Here is a 17,576-nt window from a genome sequence, read left to right on the forward strand (position 1 = left end):
AACTTTGGGGTGGCTGTGTCTTTTTGATTTTAATTTCCCTAAGCTATAGGACCATAAGTGGCAGTGCCCTAGGCTCTGTTGCTTTGTTTTTTAGATGTTTCAGGAAACACCATACACTTCTCCCGAGTGTCAGTTGGCAATTTACATCCCGCCCATCAGCATAACAAGGCTCCCAGTTCTCCATGGCCTGTCCTGCCTTTCTGGATCTTACACTTTTTTCAGATGGCCCTTTTGACCAGGGGGAAGTGAGACTTCATTGTAGTGCAGATTTCCTTTGCAAGCTTGCTTGGTTGGCCAAAAAGGGCGTATGCGTTTTTTCCTGAATATATTCAGGAAATAACGCATACGCCCTTTTTGGCCAAGTGCATCATTGTGGACGTTCTGCCCCTTTTCCTATGCTTTCAATGCAATTCCAGTCTACCTCCTGAAATCGGTTTCCTGCAATTCTGCCCCGCTTTGAAGTCCTCTTGGCAGCCTTACTTCAGTATATTTTTGGACGATAGCTGTCATTTATAACTCTGCAGGTTTGTGAATTACAGTGCCCCTGAGCTCCTTTCTTCAACTCGCTTTCTTTTGAGCTGGCCGCAACACCGCAGGATGGCTTCAGGCCCTAATCTGGTTCCGGCACGGCACGCTGAGCCTTTGGTTAATTCCTCTTTCTGGTGGGAAATGAGAGTTAAATTTGCCCGTCCAGACACCTCCAGCTAGTCTCTCATTGGTTCTCGCTATTCCTGTTCATCTTCCGCAGAAATTGCAAACTGGGCCAAACAGGAGGTTAAAGCGACTGACTCTCCAAGTCGGGAGAGTGTTAGTAAAGCGTCTGGAATGTTGCACCCGAGTACCAGGGTACGAAAACTGAGACATATTTGAACACGTCTCCCGATCACATGGTTGATCATACTCTAGGTTCCACATGCATGTTTTAGCTGAAGGAAGAATACCTTAATCCTGCGTAGTTGAAACCCGTGGAACGGGTACCATGCAATATGACTTCAAAGGGTCTTCATTTGCTCAACGAACCTCTCCAATCCTATCACTGCTGCGTTTATGCCCCTGTACACATGCTTGATTCTCTTTCGGAGACATAGCAATCCATAGGTTTTAAGATACTTTCTAGTCAGGTACATTCTTAGGCGTTTAATATGCGGTGTTGAGTCCATTTCGTTGAGCAAGGAGTAGCTCTTGTCTATTCCATATTTGGCTTAAGGAACTTTATCTGTAGTCATTTCAATCTCTGGTTTTATGCAGCACCCCAACTCACCTTTCCCCTTAAGCAAGCATAAGTTGGTTTTCTAAATTTGAGACCCTGTTCTGTTTTGCAATTCAGTTCCTGTGTAGTCAAGGTTACATTCCGTGTATTAGTGATATCTTATGATGTTTCTTTTTCTGTGTGACTTATTTCAGTTAGAATCATCGTACCTGAATCCACTCATTATGCTGCTACGGGCCTGATGACATAGATTTCATTGCTGAGTGATACTGCATTGTACGTAAGTACCACAAGTTCTTTATCCATTTTTCACTTTCTGTGGTATTGAAACTGTACGGTAAACGAGGTTCTTGTAAACAGAGGCGTCCGAAATTTTGGGGTGGCTGTGTGTTTTTGATTTTAATTTCCCTAAGCTATAGGACCATAAGTGGAAGTGCCCTAGGCTCTGTTGCTTTGTTTTTTAGATGTTTCAGGAAACACCATACACTTCTCCCGAGTGTCTGTTGGCAATTTACATCCCGCCCATCAGCATAACAAGGCTCCCAGTTCTCCATGGCCTGTCCTGCCTTTCTGGATTTTACACTTTTTTCAGATGGCCCTTTTGACCGGGGGGAAGTGAGACTTCATTGTAGTGCAGATTTCCTTTGCAAGCTTGCTTGGTTGGCCAAAAAGGGTGTATGCGTTTTTTCCTGAATATATTCAGGAAAAAACGCATATGCCCTTTTTGGCCAAGTGCATCATTGTGGACGTTCTGCCTCTTTTCCTATGCTTTCAATGCAATTCCAGTCTACCTCCTGAAATCGGTTTCCTGCAATTCTGCCCCGCTTTCAAGTCCTCTTGGCAGCTTTACTTCAGTATATTTTTGGACAATAGCTGTCATTTATAACTCTGCAGGTTTGTGAATTACAGTGCCCCTGAGCTCCTTTCTTCAACTCGCTTTCTTTTGAGCTGGCCGCAACACCGCAGGATGGCTTCAGGCCCTAATCTGGTTCTGGCACTGCACGCTGATCCTTTGGTTATTTCCTCTTCCTGGTGGGAAATGAGAGTTAAATTTCCCGTCCAGACACCTCCAGCTAGTCTCTCATTGGTTCACCCTATTCCTGTTCATCTTCCGCAGAAATTGCAAACTGGGCCAAACAGGAGGTTAAAGGCGCTGACTCTCCAAGTGGGGAGAGTGTTAGTAAAGCGTCTGGAATGTTGCACCCGAGTACCAGGGGAGGAAAACTGAGACATATTTGAACACGTCTCCCGTTCACACGGTTGATCATACTCTGGGTTCCACATGCATGTTTTAGCTGAAGGAAGAATACCTTAAACCTGGAGAGTTGAGACCCGTGTAATGGGTACCATGCAATATAACTTCAAAGGGTCTTCATTTGCTCACCGAACCTCTCCAATCCTATCACTGCTGCGTTTATGCCCCTGTACACACGCTTGATTCTCTTTTGGAGACATAGCAATCCATAGGTTTTAAGATACTTACTAGTCAGGTACATTCTTAGGCGTTTAATATGGGGTGTTGAGTACATTTCGTTGAGCAAGGAGTAGCTCTTGTCTATTCCATATTTGGCTTAAGGAACTTTATCTGTGCTCATTTCAATCTCTGGTTTTATGCAGCACCCCAACTCACCTTTCCCCTTAAGCAAGCTTAAGTTGGTTTTCTAAATTTGAGACCCTGTTCTGTTCTGTAATTCAGTTCCTGTGTAGCCAAGTTTACATTCCGTGTATTAGTGATATCTTATGATGTTTCTTTTTCTGTGTGACTTATTTCAGTTAGAATCATCATACCTGAATCCACTCATTGTGCTGCTAAGCGCCTGATGACATAGATGTCATTGCTGAATGATACTGCTTTGTAAGTAAATACCACAACTTCTTTATCCATTTTTCACTTTCTGAGTTGTTGAACTTGTACTGTAAACGAGGTTTTTGTAAATAGAGGCGTCTCAAACTTTGGGGTGGCTGTGTCTTTTTGATTTTAATTTCCCTAAACTATAGGACCATAAGTGGAAGTGCCCTAGGCTCTGTTGCTTTGTTTTTTAGATGTTTCAGGAAACACCATACACTTCTCCGGAGTGTCTGTTGGCAATTTACATCCCGCCCATCAGCATAACAAGTCTCCCAGTTCTCCATGGCCTGTCCTGCCTTTCTGGATTTTACACTATTTTCAGATGGCCCTTTTGACAGGAGGGAAGTGAGACTTCATTGTAGTGCAGATTTCCTTTGCAAGCTTGCTTGGTTGGCCAAAAAGTGCGTATGCGTTTTTTCCTGAATATATTCAGGAAAAAACGCATACGCCCTTTTTGGCCAATTGCATCATTGTGGACGTTCTGCCTCTTTTCCTATGCTTTCAATGCAATTCCAGTCTACCTCCTGAAATCGGTTTCCTGCAATTCTGCCCCGCTTTCAAGTCCTCTTGGCAGCCTTACTTCAGTGTGTTTTTGGACGATAGCTGTCATTTATAATTCTGCAGTATTGTGAATTACAGTGCCCCTGAGCTCCTTTCTTCAACTCGCTTCCTTTTGAGCTGGCCGCAACACCGCAGGATGGCTTCAGGGCCTAATCTGGTTCCGGCACGGCACGCTGAGCCTTTGGTTAATTCCTCTTCCTGGTGGGAAATGAGAGTTAAATTTGCCCGTCCAGACACCTCCAGCTAGTCTCTCATTGGTTCTCCCTATTCCTGTTCATCTTCCGCAGAAATTGCAAACTGGGCCAAACAGGAGGTTAAAGGCGCTGACTCTCCAAGTGGGGAGAGTGTTAGTAAAGCGTCTGGAATGTTGCACCCGAGTACCAGGGGAGGAAAACTGAGACATATTTGAACACGTCTCCCGTTCACACGGTTGATCATACTCTGGGTTCCACATGCATGTTTTAGCTGAAGGAAGAATGCCTTAAACCTGGAGAGTTGAGACTCGTGGGATGGGTACCATGCAATATGACTTCAAAGGGTCTTCATTTGCTCACCGAACCTCTCCAATCCTATCACTGCTGCGTTTATGCCCCTGTACACATGCTTGATTCTCTTTTGGAGACATAGCAATCCATAGGTTTTAAGATACTTACTAGTCAGGTACATTCTTAGGCGTTTAATATGGGGTGTTGAGTCCATTTCGTTGAGCAAGGAGTAGCTCTTGTCTATTCCATATTTGGCTTAAGGAACTTTATCTGTGCTCATTTCAATCTCTGGTTTTATGCAGCACCCCAACTCACCTTTCCCCTTAAGCAAGCATAAGTTGCTTTTCTAAATTTGAGACCCTGTTTTTTTTGGAATTCAGTTCCTGTGTAGCCAAGTTTACATTCCGTGTATTAGTGATATCTTATGATGTTTCTTTTTCTGTGTGACTTATTTCAGTTAGAATCATCGTACCTGAATCCATTCATTATGCTGCTACGGGCCTGATGACATAGATTTCATTGCTGAGTGATACTGTATTGTACGTAAGTACCACAAGTTCTTTATCCATTTTTCACTTTCTGTGATATTGAACTTGTACGGTAAACGAGGTTCTTGTAAACAGAGGCGTCCCAAACTTTGGGGTGGCTGTGTCTTTTTGATTTTAATTTCCCTAAGCTATAGGACCATAAGTGGAAGTGCCCTAGGCTCTGTTGCTTTGTTTTTTAGATGTTTCAGGAAACACCATACACTTCTCCCGAGTGTCTGTTGGCAATTTACATCCCGCCCATCAGCATAACAAGGCTCCCAGTTCTCCATGGCCTGTCCTGCCTTTCTGGATTTTACACTTTTTCAGATGGCCCTTTTGACCGGGGGGAAGTGAGACTTCATTGTAGTGCAGATTTCCTTTGCAAGCTTTCTTGGTTGGCCAAAAAGGGCGTATGCGTTTTTTCCTGAATATATTCAGGAAAAAACGCATACGCCCTTTTTGTCCAAGTGCATCATTGTGGACGTTCTGCCTCTTTTCCTATGCTTTCAATGCAATTCCAGTCTACCTCCTGAAATCGGTTTCCTGCAATTCTGCCCCGCTTTCAAGTCCTCTTGGCAGCCTTACTTCAGTATATTTTTGGACGATAGCTGTCATTTATAACTCTGCAGGTTTGTGAATTACAGTGCCCCTGAGCTCCTTTCTTCAACTCGCTTTCTTGTGACCTGGCCGCAACACCGCAGGATGGCTTCAGGCCTTAATCTGGTTCCGGCACGGCACGCTGAGCCTTTGGTTAATTCCTCTTTCTGGTGGGAAATGAGAGTTAAATTTGCCCGTCCAGACACCTCCAGCTAGTCTCTCATTGGTTCTCACTATTACTGTTCCTCTTCCGCAGAAATTGCAAACTGGGCCAAACAGGAGGTTAAAGGGACTGACTCTCCAAATCGGGAGAGTGTTAGTAAAGTGTCTGGAATGTTGCACCCGAGTACCAGGGTACGAAAACTGAGACATATTTGAACACGTCTCCCGATCACATGGTTGATCATACTCTACGTTCCACATGCATGTTTTAGCTGAAGGAAGAATACCTTAAACCTGGGTAGTTGAAACCCGTGGAATGGGTACCATGCAATATGACTTCAAAGGGTATTCATTTGCTCACCGAACCTCTCCAATCGTATCACTGCTGCGTTTATGCCCCTGTACACATGCTTGATTCTCTTTAAGAGACATAGCAATCCATAGGTTTTAAGATACTTACTAGTCAGGTACATTCTTAGGCGTTTAATATGGGGTGTTGAGTCCATTTCGTTGAGCAAGGAGTAGCTCTTGTCTATTCCATATTTGGCTTAAGGAACTTTATCTGTGCTCATTTCAATCTCTGGTTTTATGCAGCACCCCAACTCACCTTTCCCCTTAAGCAAGCATAAGTTGCTTTTCTAAATTTGAGACCCTGTTCTGTTTTGGAATTCAGTTCCTGTGTAGCCAAGTTTACATTCCGTGTATTAGTGATATCTTATGATGTTTCTTTTTCTGTGTGACTTATTTCAGTTAGAATCATCATACCTGAATCCACTCATTGTGCTGCTAAGGGCCTGATGACATAGATTTCATTGCTGAGTGATATTGCTTTGTAAGTAAATACCACAACTTCTTTATCCATTTTTCACTTTCTGCGATGTTGAACTTGTACTGTAAACGAGGTTCTTGTAAACAGAGGCGTCCCAAACTTTGGGGTGGCTTTGTCTTTTTCATTTTAATTTCCGTAAATAATAGGAACATAAGTGGAAGTGCCCTAGGCTCTGTTGCTTTGTTTTTTAGATGTTTCAGGAAACACCATACACTTCTCCCGAGTGTCTGTTGGCAATTTACATCCCGCCCATCAGCATAACAAGGCTCCCAGTTCTCCATGGCCTGTCCTGCCTTTCTGGATTTTACACTTTTTTCAGATGGCCCTTTTGACCGGGGGGAAGTGAGACTTCATTGTAGTGCAGATTTCCTTTGCAAGCTTGCTTGGTTGGCCAAAAAGGGCGTATGCGTTTTTTCCTGAATATATTCAGGAAAAAACGCATACGCCCTTTTTGGCCAAGTGCATCATTGTGGACGTTCTGCCTCTTTTCCTATGCTTTCAATGCAATTCCAGTCTACCTCCTGAAATCGGTGTCCTGCAATTCTGCCCCGCTTTCAAGTCCTCTTGGCAGCCGTACTTCAGTATATTTTTGGACGATAGCTGTCATTTATAAATCTGCAGGTTTGTGAATTACAGTCTCCCTGAGCTCCTTTCTTCAACTCGCTTTCTTTTAAGCTGGCCGCAACACCGCAGGATGGCTTCAGGCCCTAATCTGGTTCCAGCACGGCACGCTGAGCCTTTGGTTATTTCCTCTTCCTGGTGGGAAATGAGAGTTAAATTTGCCCGTCCAGACACCTCCAGCTAGTCTCTCATTGGTTCTCGCTATTCCTGTTCATCTTCCGCAGAAATTGCAAACTGGGCTAAACAGGAGGTTAAAGGCACTGACTCTCCAACTGGGGAGCGTGTTAGTAAAGCGTCTGGAATGTTGCACCCGAGTACCAGTGGAGGAAAACTGAGACATATTTGAAGACGTCTCCCGTTCACATGGTTGATCATACTCTGGGTTCCACATGCATGTTTTAGCTGAAGGCAGAATACCTTAAACCTGGAGAGTTGAGACCCGTGTAATGGGTACCATGCAATATGACTTCAAAGGGTCTTCATTTGCTCACCGAACCTCTCCAATCCTATCACTGCTGCGTTTATGCCCCTGTCCACATGCTTGATTCTCTTTCGGAGACATAGCAATCCATAGGTTTTAAGATACTTACTAGTCAGGTACATTCTTAGGCGTTTAATATGCGGTGTTGAGTCCATTTCGTTGAGCAAGGAGTAGCTCTTGTCTATTCCATATTTGACTTAAGGAACTTTATCTGTGCTCATTTCAATCTCTGGTTTTATGCAGCACCCCAACTCACCTTTCCCCTTAAGCAAGCATAAGTTGCTTTTCTAAATTTGAGACCCTGTTCTGTTCTGTAATTCAGTTCCTGTGTAGCCAAGTTTACATTCCGTGTATTACTGATATCTTATGATGTTTCTTTTTCTGTGTGACTTATTTCAGTTAGAATCATCATACCTGAATCCACTCATTGTGCTGCTAAGGGCCTGATGACATAGATGTCATTGCTGAATGATACTGCTTTGTAAGTAAATACCACAACTTCTTTATCCATTTTTCACTTTCTGAGTTGTTGAACTTGTACTGTAAACGAGGTTTTTGTAAATAGAGGCGTCTCAAACTTTGGGTTGGCTGTGTCTTTTTGATTTTAATTTCCCTAAACTATAGGACCATAAGTGGAAGTGCCCTAGGCTCTGTTGCTTTGTTTTTTAGATGTTTCAGGAAACACCATACACTTCTCCGGAGTGTCGGTTGGCAATTTACATCCCGCCCATCAGCATAACAAGTCTCCCAGTTCTCCATGGCCTGTCCTGCCTTTCTGGATTTTACACTTTTTTCAGATGGCCCTTTTGACAGGAGGGAAGTGAGACTTCATTGTAGTGCAGATTTCCTTTGCAAGCTTGCTTGGTTGGCCAAAAAGTGCGTATGCGTTTTTTCCTGAATATATTCAGGAAAAAACGCATACGCCCTTTTTGGCCAATTGCATCATTGTGGACGTTCTGCCTCTTTTCCTATGCTTTCAATGCAATTCCAGTCTACCTCCTGAAATCGGTTTCCTGCAATTCTGCCCCGCTTTCAAGTCCTCTTGGCAGCCTTACTTCAGTGTGTTTTTGGACGATAGCTGTCATTTATAACTCTGCAGTATTGTGAATTACAGTGCCCCTGAGCTCCTTTCTTCAACTCGCTTCCTTTTGAGCTGGCCGCAACACCGCATTATGGCTTCAGGGCCTAATCTGGTTCCGGCACGGCACGCTGAGCCTTTGGTTAATTCCTCTTCCTGGTGGGAAATGAGAGTTAAATTTACCCGTCCAGACACCTCCAGCTAGTCTCTCATTGGTTCTCCCTATTCCTGTTCATCTTCCGCAGAAATTGCAAACTGGGCCAAACAGGAGGTTAAAGGCGCTGACTCTCCAAGTGGGGAGAGTGTTAGTAAAGCGTCTGGAATGTTGAAACCGAGTACCAGGGGAGGAAAACTGAGACATATGTGAACACTTCTTCCGATCACATTGTTGATCATACTCTAGGTTCCACATGCATGTTTTAGCTGAAGGAAGAATACCTTAAACCTGGGTAGTTGAAACCGGTCGAATGGTTCCATGCAATATGACTTCAAACGGTCTTCATTTGCTCACCGAACCTCTCCAATCCTATCACTGCTGCGTTTATGCCCCTGTACACACGCTTGATTCTCTTTTGGAGACATAGCAATCCATAGGTTTTAAGGTACTTACTAGTCAGGTACATTCTTAGGCGTTTAATATGGGGTGTTGAGTCCATTTCGTTGAGCAAGGAGTAGCTCTTGTCTATTCCATATTTGGCTTAAGGAACTTTATCTGTGCTCATTTCAATCTCTGGTTTTATGCAGCACCCCAACTCACCTTTCCCCTTAAGCAAGCATAAGTTGGTTTTCTAAATTTGAGACCCAGTTCTGTTTTGGAATTCAGTTCCTGTGTAGCCAAGTTTACATTCCGTGTATTAGTGATATCTTATGATGTTTCTTTTTCTGTGTGACTTATTTCAGTGAGAATCATCGTACCTGAATCCACTCATTATGCTGCTACGGGCCTGATGACATAGATTTCATTGCTGAGTGATACTGCATTGTACGTAAGTACCACAAGTTCTTTATCTATTTTTCACTTTCTGTGATATTGAACTTGTACGGTAAACGAGGTTCTTGTAAACAGAGGCGTCCCAAACTTTGGGGTGGCTGTGTCTTTTTGATTTTAATTTCCCTAAGCTATAGGACCATAAGTGGAAGTGCCCTAGGCTCTGTTGCTTTGTTTTTTAGATGTTTCAGGAAACACCATACACTTCTCCCGAGTGTCTGTTGGCAATTTACATCCCGCCCATCAGCATAACAAGGCTCCCAGTTCTCCATGGCCTGTCCTGCCTTTCTGGATTTTACCCTTTTTTCAGACGGCCCTTTTGACCGGGGGGAAGTGAGACTTCATTGTAGTGCAGATTTCCTTTGCAAGCTTGCTTGGTTGGCAAAAAAGGGCGTATGCGTTTTTTCCTGAATATATTCAGGAAAAAACGCATACGCCCTTTTTGGCCAAGTGCATCATTGTGGACGTTCTGCCTCTTTTCCTATGCTTTCAATGCAATTCCAGTCTACCTCCTGAAATCGGTTTTCTGCAATTCTACCCCACTTTCAAGTCCTCTTGGCAGCCTTACTTCAGTATATTTTTGGACGATAGCTGTCATTTATAACTCTGCAGGTTTGTGAATTACAGTGCCCCTGAGCTCCTTTCTTCAACTCGCTTTCTTGTGACCTGGCCGCAACACCGCAGGATGGCTTCAGGCCCTAATCTGGTTCTGGCACGGCACGCTGAGCCTTTTGTTAATTCCTCTTCCTGGTAGGAAATGAGAGTTAAATTTGCCCGTCCAGACACCTCCAGCTAGTCTCTCATTGGTTCTCGCTATTCCTGTTCATCTTCTGCAGAAATTGCAAACTGGGCCAAACAGGAAGTTAAAGGGACTGACTCTCCAACTCGGGAGAGTGTTAGTAAAGCATCTGGAATGTTGCACACGAGTACCAGGGTACAAAAACTGAGACATATTTGAACACGTCTCCCGATCACATGGTTGATCATACTCTAGGTTCCACATGCATGTTTTAGCTGAAGGAAGAATACCTTAAACCTGGAGAGTTCAGACCCGTGGAATGGGTACCATGCAATATGACTTCAAAGGGTCTTCATTTGCGCACTGAACCTCTCCAATCCTATCATTGCTGCGTTTTTACCCCTGTACACATGCTTGATTCTCTTTCGGAGACATAGCAATCCATAGGTTTTAAGATACTTACTAGTCAGGTACATTCTTAGGCATTAAATATGCGGTGTTGAGTCCATTTCGTTGAGCAAGGAGTAGCTCTTGTCTATTCCATATTTGGCTTAAGGAACTTTATCTGTGCTCATTTCAATCTCTGGTTTTATGCAGCACCCCAACTCACCTTTCCCCTTAAGCAAGCATAAGTTGGTTTTCTAAATTTGAGACCCTGTTCTGTTCTGTAATTCAGTTCCTGTGTAGCCAAATTTACATTCCGTGTATTACTGATATCTTATGATGTTTCTTTTTCTGTGTGACTTATTTCAGTTAGAATCATCATACCTGAATCCACTCATTGTGCTGCTAAGGGCCTGATGACATAGATTTCATTGCTGAGTGATATTGCCTTGTAAGTAAATACCACAACTTCTTTATCCATTTTTCACTTTCTGCGATGTTGAACTTGTAGTGTAAACGAGGTTCTTGTAAACAGAGGCGTCCCAAACTTTGGGGTGGCTGTGTCTTTTTGACTTTAATTTCCCTAAGCTATAGGACCATAAGTGGAAGTGCCCTAGGCTCTGTTGCTTTGTTTTTTAGATGTTTCAGGAAACACCATACACTTCTCCCGAGTGTCTGTTGGCAATTTACATCCCGCCCATTAGCATAACAAGGCTCCCAGTTCTCCATGGCCTGTCCTGCCTTTCTGGATTTTACACTTTTTTCAGATGGCCCTTTTGACCGGGGGGAAGTGAGACTTCATTGTAGTGCAGATTTCCTTTGCAAGCTTGCTTGGTTGGCCAAAAAGGGCGTATGCGTTTTTTCCTGAATATATTCAGGAAAAAACGCATACGCCCTTTTTGGCCAAGTGCATCATTGTGGACGTTCTGCCTCTTTTCCTATGCTTTCAATGCAATTCCAGTCTACCTCCTGAAATCAGTTTCCTGCAATTCTGCCCCGCTTTCAAGTCCTCTTGGCAGCCTTACTTCAGTATATTTTTGGACGATAGCTGTCATTTATAACTCTGCAGGTTTGTGAATCACAGTGTCCCTGAGCTCCTTTCTTCAACTCACTTTCTTTTAAGCTGGCCGCAACACCGCAGGATGGCTTCAGGCCCTAATCTGGTTCCGGCATGGCACGCTGAGCCTTTGGTTATTTCCTCTTCCTGGTGGGAAATGAGAGTTAAATTTGCCTGTCCAGACACCTCCAGCTAGTCTCTCATTGGTTCTCGCTATTCCTGTTCATCTTCCACAGAAATTGCAAACTGGGCCAAACAGGAGGTTAAAGGGACTGACTCTCCAAGTCGGGAGAGTGTTAGTAAAGCGTCTGGAATGTTGCACCCGAGTACCAGGGGAGGAAAACTGAGACATATTTGAACACGTCTCCCGATCACATGGTTGATCATACTCTAGGTTCCACATGCATGTTTTAGCTGAAGGAAGAATACCTTAAACCTGGGTAGGTGAAACCCGTGGAATGGTACCATGCAATATGACTTCAAAGGGTCTTCATTTGCTCACCGAACCTCTCCAATCCTATCACTGCTGCGTTTATGCCCCTGTACACATGCTTGATAATCTTTCGGAGACATAGCAATCCATAGGTTTTAAGATACTTACTAGTCAGGTACATTCTTAGGCGTTTAATATGCGGTGTTGAGTCCATTTCGTTGAGCAAGGAGTAGCTCTTGTCTATTCCATATTTGGCTTAAGGAACTTTATCTGTGCTCATTTCAATCTCTGGTTTTATGGAGCACCCCAACTCTCCTTTCCCCTTAAGCAAGCATAAGTTGCTTTTCTAAATTTGAGACCCTGTTCTGTTCTGTAATTCAGTTCCTGTGTAGCCAAGTTTACATTCCGTGTATTACTGATATCTTATGATGTTTCTTTTTCTGTGTGACTTATTTCAGTTAGAATCATCATACCTGAATCCACTCATTGTGCTGCTAAGGGCCTGATGACATAGATGTCATTGCTGAGTGATATTGCTTTGCAAGTAAATACCACAAATTCTTTATCCATTTTTCACTTTCTGAGTTGTTGAACTTGTACTGTAAACGAGGTTCTTGTAAACAGAGGCGTCTCAAACTTTGGGGTGGCTGTGTCTTTTTGATTTTAATTTCCCTAAGCTATAGGACCATAAGTGGAAGTGCCCTAGGCTCTGTTGCTTTGTTTTTTAGATGTTTCAGAAAACACCATACACTTCTCCCGAGTATCTGTTGGCAATTTACATCCCGCCCGTCAGCATAACAAGGCTCCCAGTTCTCCATGGCCTGTCCTGCCTTTCTGGATTTTACACTTTTTTCAGATGGCCCTTTTGACAGGAGGGAAGTGAGACTTCATTGTAGTGCAGATTTCCTTTGCAAGCTTGCTTGGTTGGCCAAAAAGGGCGTATGCGTTTTTTCCTGAATATATTCAGGAAAAAACGCATACGCCCTTTTTGTCCAAGTGCATCATTGTGGACGTTCTGCCTCTTTTCCTATGCTTTCAATGCAATTCCAGTCTACCTCCTGAAATCGGTTTCCTGCAATTCTGCCCCGCTTTCAAGTCCTCTTGGCAGCCTTACTTCAGTCTATTTTTGGACGATAGCTGTCATTTATAACTCTGCAGGTTTGTGAATTACAGTGCCCCTGAGCTCCTTTCTTCAACTCGCTTTCTTTTGAGCTCACCGCAACACCGCAGGGTGGCTTCAGGCCCTAATCTGGTTCCGGCACGGCACACTGAGCCTTTGGTTATTTCCTCTTCCTGGTGGGAAATGAGAGTTAAATTTGCCCGTCCAGACACCTCCAGCTAGTCTCTCATTGGTTCTCGCTATTCCTGTTCATCTTCCGCAGAAATTGCAAACTGGGCCAAACAGGAGGTTAAAGGCGCTGACTCTCCAAGTGGGGAGAGTGTTAGTAAAGCGTCTGGAATGTTGAAACCGAGTACCAGGGGAGGAAAACTGAGACATATTTGAACACGTCTCCCGATCACATGGTTGATCATACTCTAGGTTCCACATGTATGTTTTAGCTGAAGGAAGAATACCTTAAACCTGGGTAGTTGAAACCGGTCGGATGGTACCATGCAATATGACTTCAAACGGTCTTCATTTGCTCACCGAACCTCTCGAATCCTATCACTGCTACGTTTATGCCCCTGTACACATGCTTGATTCTCTTTTGGAGACATAGCAATCCATAGGTTTTAAGATACTTACTAGTCAGGTACATTCTTAGGCGTTTAATATGGGGTGTTGAGTCCATTTCGTTGAGCAAGGAGTAGCTCTTGTCTATTCCATATTTGGCTTAAGGAACTTTATCTGTGCTCATTTCAATCTCTGGTTTTATGCAGCACCCCAACTCACCTTTCCCCTTCAGCAAGCATAAGTTGGTTTTCTAAATTTGAGACCCAGTTCTGTTTTGGAATTCAGTTCCTGTGTAGCCAAGTTTACATTCCGTGTATTAGTGATATCTTATGATGTTTATTTTTCTGTGTGACTTATTTCAGTTAGAATCATCGTACCTGAATCCACTCATTATCCTGCTACAGGCCTGATGACATAGATTTCATTGCTGAGTGATACTGCATTGTACGTAAGTACCACAAGTTCTTTATCCATTTTTCACTTTCTGTGATATTGAACTTGTACGGTAAACGAGGTTCTTGTAAACAGAGGCGTCCCAAACTTTGGGGTGGCTGTGTCTTTTTGATTTTAATTTCCGTAAATAATAGGAACATAAGTGGAAGTGCCCTAGGCTCTGTTGCTTTGTTTTTTAGATGTTTCAGGAAACACCATACACTTCTCCCGAGTGTCTGTTGGCAATTTACATCCTGCCCATCAGCATAACAAGGCTCCCAGTTCTCCATGGCCTGTCCTGCCTTTCTGGATTTTACACTTTTTTCAGATGGCCCTTTTGACCGGGGGGAAGTGAGACTTCATTGTAGTGCAGATTTCCTTTGCAAGCTTGCTTGGTTGGCCAAAAAGGGCGTATGCGTTTTTTCCTGAGTATATTCAGGAAAAAACGCATACGCCCTTTTTGGCCAAGTGCATCATTGTGGACGTTCTGCCTCTTTTCCTATGCTTTCAATGCAATTCCAGTCTACCTCCTGAAATCGGTTTCCTGCAATTCTGCCCCGCTTTCAAGTCCTCTTGGCAGCCTTACTTCAGTATATTTTTGGACGATAGCTGTCATTTATAACTCTGCAGGATTGTGAATTACAGTGCCCCTGAGCTCCTTTCTTCAACTCCCTTCCTTTTGAGCTGGCCGCAACACCGCAGGATGGCTTCAGGGCCTAATCTGGTTCCGGCACGGCACGCTGAGCCTTTGGTTAATTCCTCTTCCTGGTGGGAAATGAGAGTTAAATTTGCCCGTCCAGACACCTCCAGCTAGTCTCTCATTGGTTCTCCCTATTCCTGTTCATCTTCCGCAGAAATTGCAAACTGGGCCAAACAGGAGGTTAAAGGCGCTGACTCTCCAAGTGGGGAGAGTGTTAGTAAAGCATCTGGAATGTTGAAACCGAGTACCAGGGGAGGAAAACTGAGACATATTTGAACACGTCTCCCGATCACATGGTTGATCATACTCTAGGTTCCACATGCATGATTTAGCTGAAGGAAGAATACCTTAAACCTGGAGAGTTGAAACCGGTCGAATGGTACCATGCAGTATGACTTCAAACGGTCTTCATTTGCTCACCGAACCTCTCCAATCCTATCACTGCTACATTTATGCCCCTGTACACATGCTTGATTCTCTTTCGGAGACATAGCAATCCATAGGTTTTAAGATACTTACTAGTCAGGTACATTCTTAGGCGTTTAATATGGGGTGTTGAGTCCATTTCGTTGAGCAAGGAGTAGCTCTTGTGTATTCCATATTTGGCTTAAGGAACTTTATCTGTGCTCATTTCAATCTCTGGTTTTATGCAGCACCCCAACTCTCCTTTCCCCTTAAGCAAGCATAAGTTGCTTTTCTAAATTTGAGACCCTGTTTTTTTTGGAATTCAGTTCCTGTGTAGCCAAGTTTACATTCCGTGTATTAGTGATATCTTATGATGTTTCTTTTTCTGTGTGACTTATTTCAGTTAGAATCATCATACCTGAATCCACTCATTGTGCTGCTAAGAGCCTGATGACATAGATGTCATTGCTGAGTGATATTGCTTTGCAAGTAAATACCACAACTTCTTTATCCATTTTTCACTTTCTGAGTTGTTGAACTTGTACTGTAAACGAGGTTCTTGTAAACAGAGGCGTCTCAAACTTTGGGGTGGCTGTGTCTTTTTGATTTTAATTTCCCTAAGCTATAGGACCATAAGTGGAAGTGCCCTAGGCTCTGTTGCTTTGTTTTTTAGATGTTTCAGGAAACACCATACACTTCTCCCGAGTATCTGTTGGCAATTTACATCCCGCCCGTCAGCATAACAAGGCTCCCAGTTCTCCATGGCCTGTCCTGCCTTTCTGGATTTTACACTTTTTTCAGATGGCCCTTTTGACCGGAGGGAAGTGAGACTTCATTGTAGTGCAGATTTCCTTTGCAAGCTTGCTTGGTTGGCCAAAAAGGGCGTATGCGTTTTTTCCTGAATATATTCAGGAAAAAACGCATACGCCCTTTTTGGCCAAGTGCATCATTGTGGACGTTCTGCCTCTTTTCCTATGCTTTCAATGCAATTCCAGTCTACCTCCTGAAATCGGTTTCCTGCAATTCTGCCCCGCTTTCAAGTCCTCTTGGCAGCCTTACTTCAGTATATTTTTGGACGATAGCTGTCATTTATAACTCTGCAGGATTGTGAATTACAGTGCCCCTGAGCTCCTTTCTTCAACTCGCTTCCTTTTGAGCTGGCCGCAACACCGCAGGATGGCTTCAGGGCCTAATCTGGTTCCGGCACGGCACGCTGAGCCTTTGGTTAATTCCTCTTCCTGGTGGGAAATGAGAGTTAAATTTGCCCGTCCAGACACCTCCAGCTAGTCTCTCATTGGTTCTCGCTATTCCTGTTCATCTTCCGCAGAAATTGCAAACTGGGCCAAACAGGAGGTTAAAGGCGCTGACTCTCCAAGTGGGGAGAGTGTTAGTAAAGCGTCTGGAATGTTGCACCCGAGTACCAGTGAAGGAAAACTTAGACATATTTGAACACGTCTCCCGTTCACACGGTTGATCATACTCTGGGTTCCACATGCATGTTTTAGCTGAAGGCAGAATACCTTAAACCTGGAGAGTTGAGACCCGTGTAATGGGTACCATGCAATATGACTTCAAAGGGTCTTCATTTGCTCACCGAACCTCTCCAATCCTATCACTGCTGCGTTTATGCCCCTGTCCACATGCTTGATTCTCTTTCGGAGACATAGCAATCCATAGGTTTTAAGATACTAGTCAGGTCCATTCTTAGGCGTTAAATATGCGGTGTTGAGTCCATTTCGTTGAGCAAGGAGTAGCTCTTGTCTATTCCGTATTTGGCTTAAGGAACTTTATCTGTGCTCATTTCAATCTCTGGTTTTATGCAGCACCCCAACTCACCTTTACCCTTAAGCAAGCATAAGTTGCTTTACTAAATTTGAGACCCTGTTCTGTTCTGTAATTCAGTTCCTGTGTAGCCAAGTTTACATTCCGTGTATTAGTGATATCTTATTATGTTTCTTTTTCTGTGTGACTTATTTCAGGTAGAATCATCATACCTGAATCCACTCATTGTGCTGCTAAGGGCCTGATGACATAGATTTCATTGCTGAGTGATATTGCTTTGCAAGTAAATACCACAACTTCTTTATCCATTTTTCAGTTGCTGCGATGTTGAACTTGTACTATAAACGAGGTTCTTGTAAACAGAGCCGTCCCAAACTTTGGAGTGGCTGTGTCTTTTTGATTTTAATTTCCCTAAGCTATAGGACCATAAGTGGAAGTGCCCTAGGCTCTGTTGCTTTGTTTTTTAGATGTTTCAGGAAACACCATACACTTCTCCCGAGTGTCTGTTGGCAATTTACATCCCGCCCATCAGCATAACAAGGCTCCCAGTTCTCCATGGCCTGTCCTGCCTTTCTGGATTT

At 43.6% G+C, this 17,576-nt stretch overlaps 1 long non-coding RNA gene across 32 annotated transcripts in view; it reads left to right on the top strand.

Annotated features, from left to right (window-relative positions):
• The window catches only part of LOC307190093, a 1,314,632-nt gene that overhangs the window by 36,514 nt on the left and 1,260,542 nt on the right, over positions 1-17,576 (top strand). The gene's annotated exons all lie outside the window — the stretch shown is intronic.

This window comes from Stenella coeruleoalba, assembly GCF_951394435.1.
Source record: "Stenella coeruleoalba genome assembly, chromosome: 8".
Taxonomy (NCBI): Eukaryota; Metazoa; Chordata; class Mammalia; order Artiodactyla; family Delphinidae; genus Stenella; species Stenella coeruleoalba.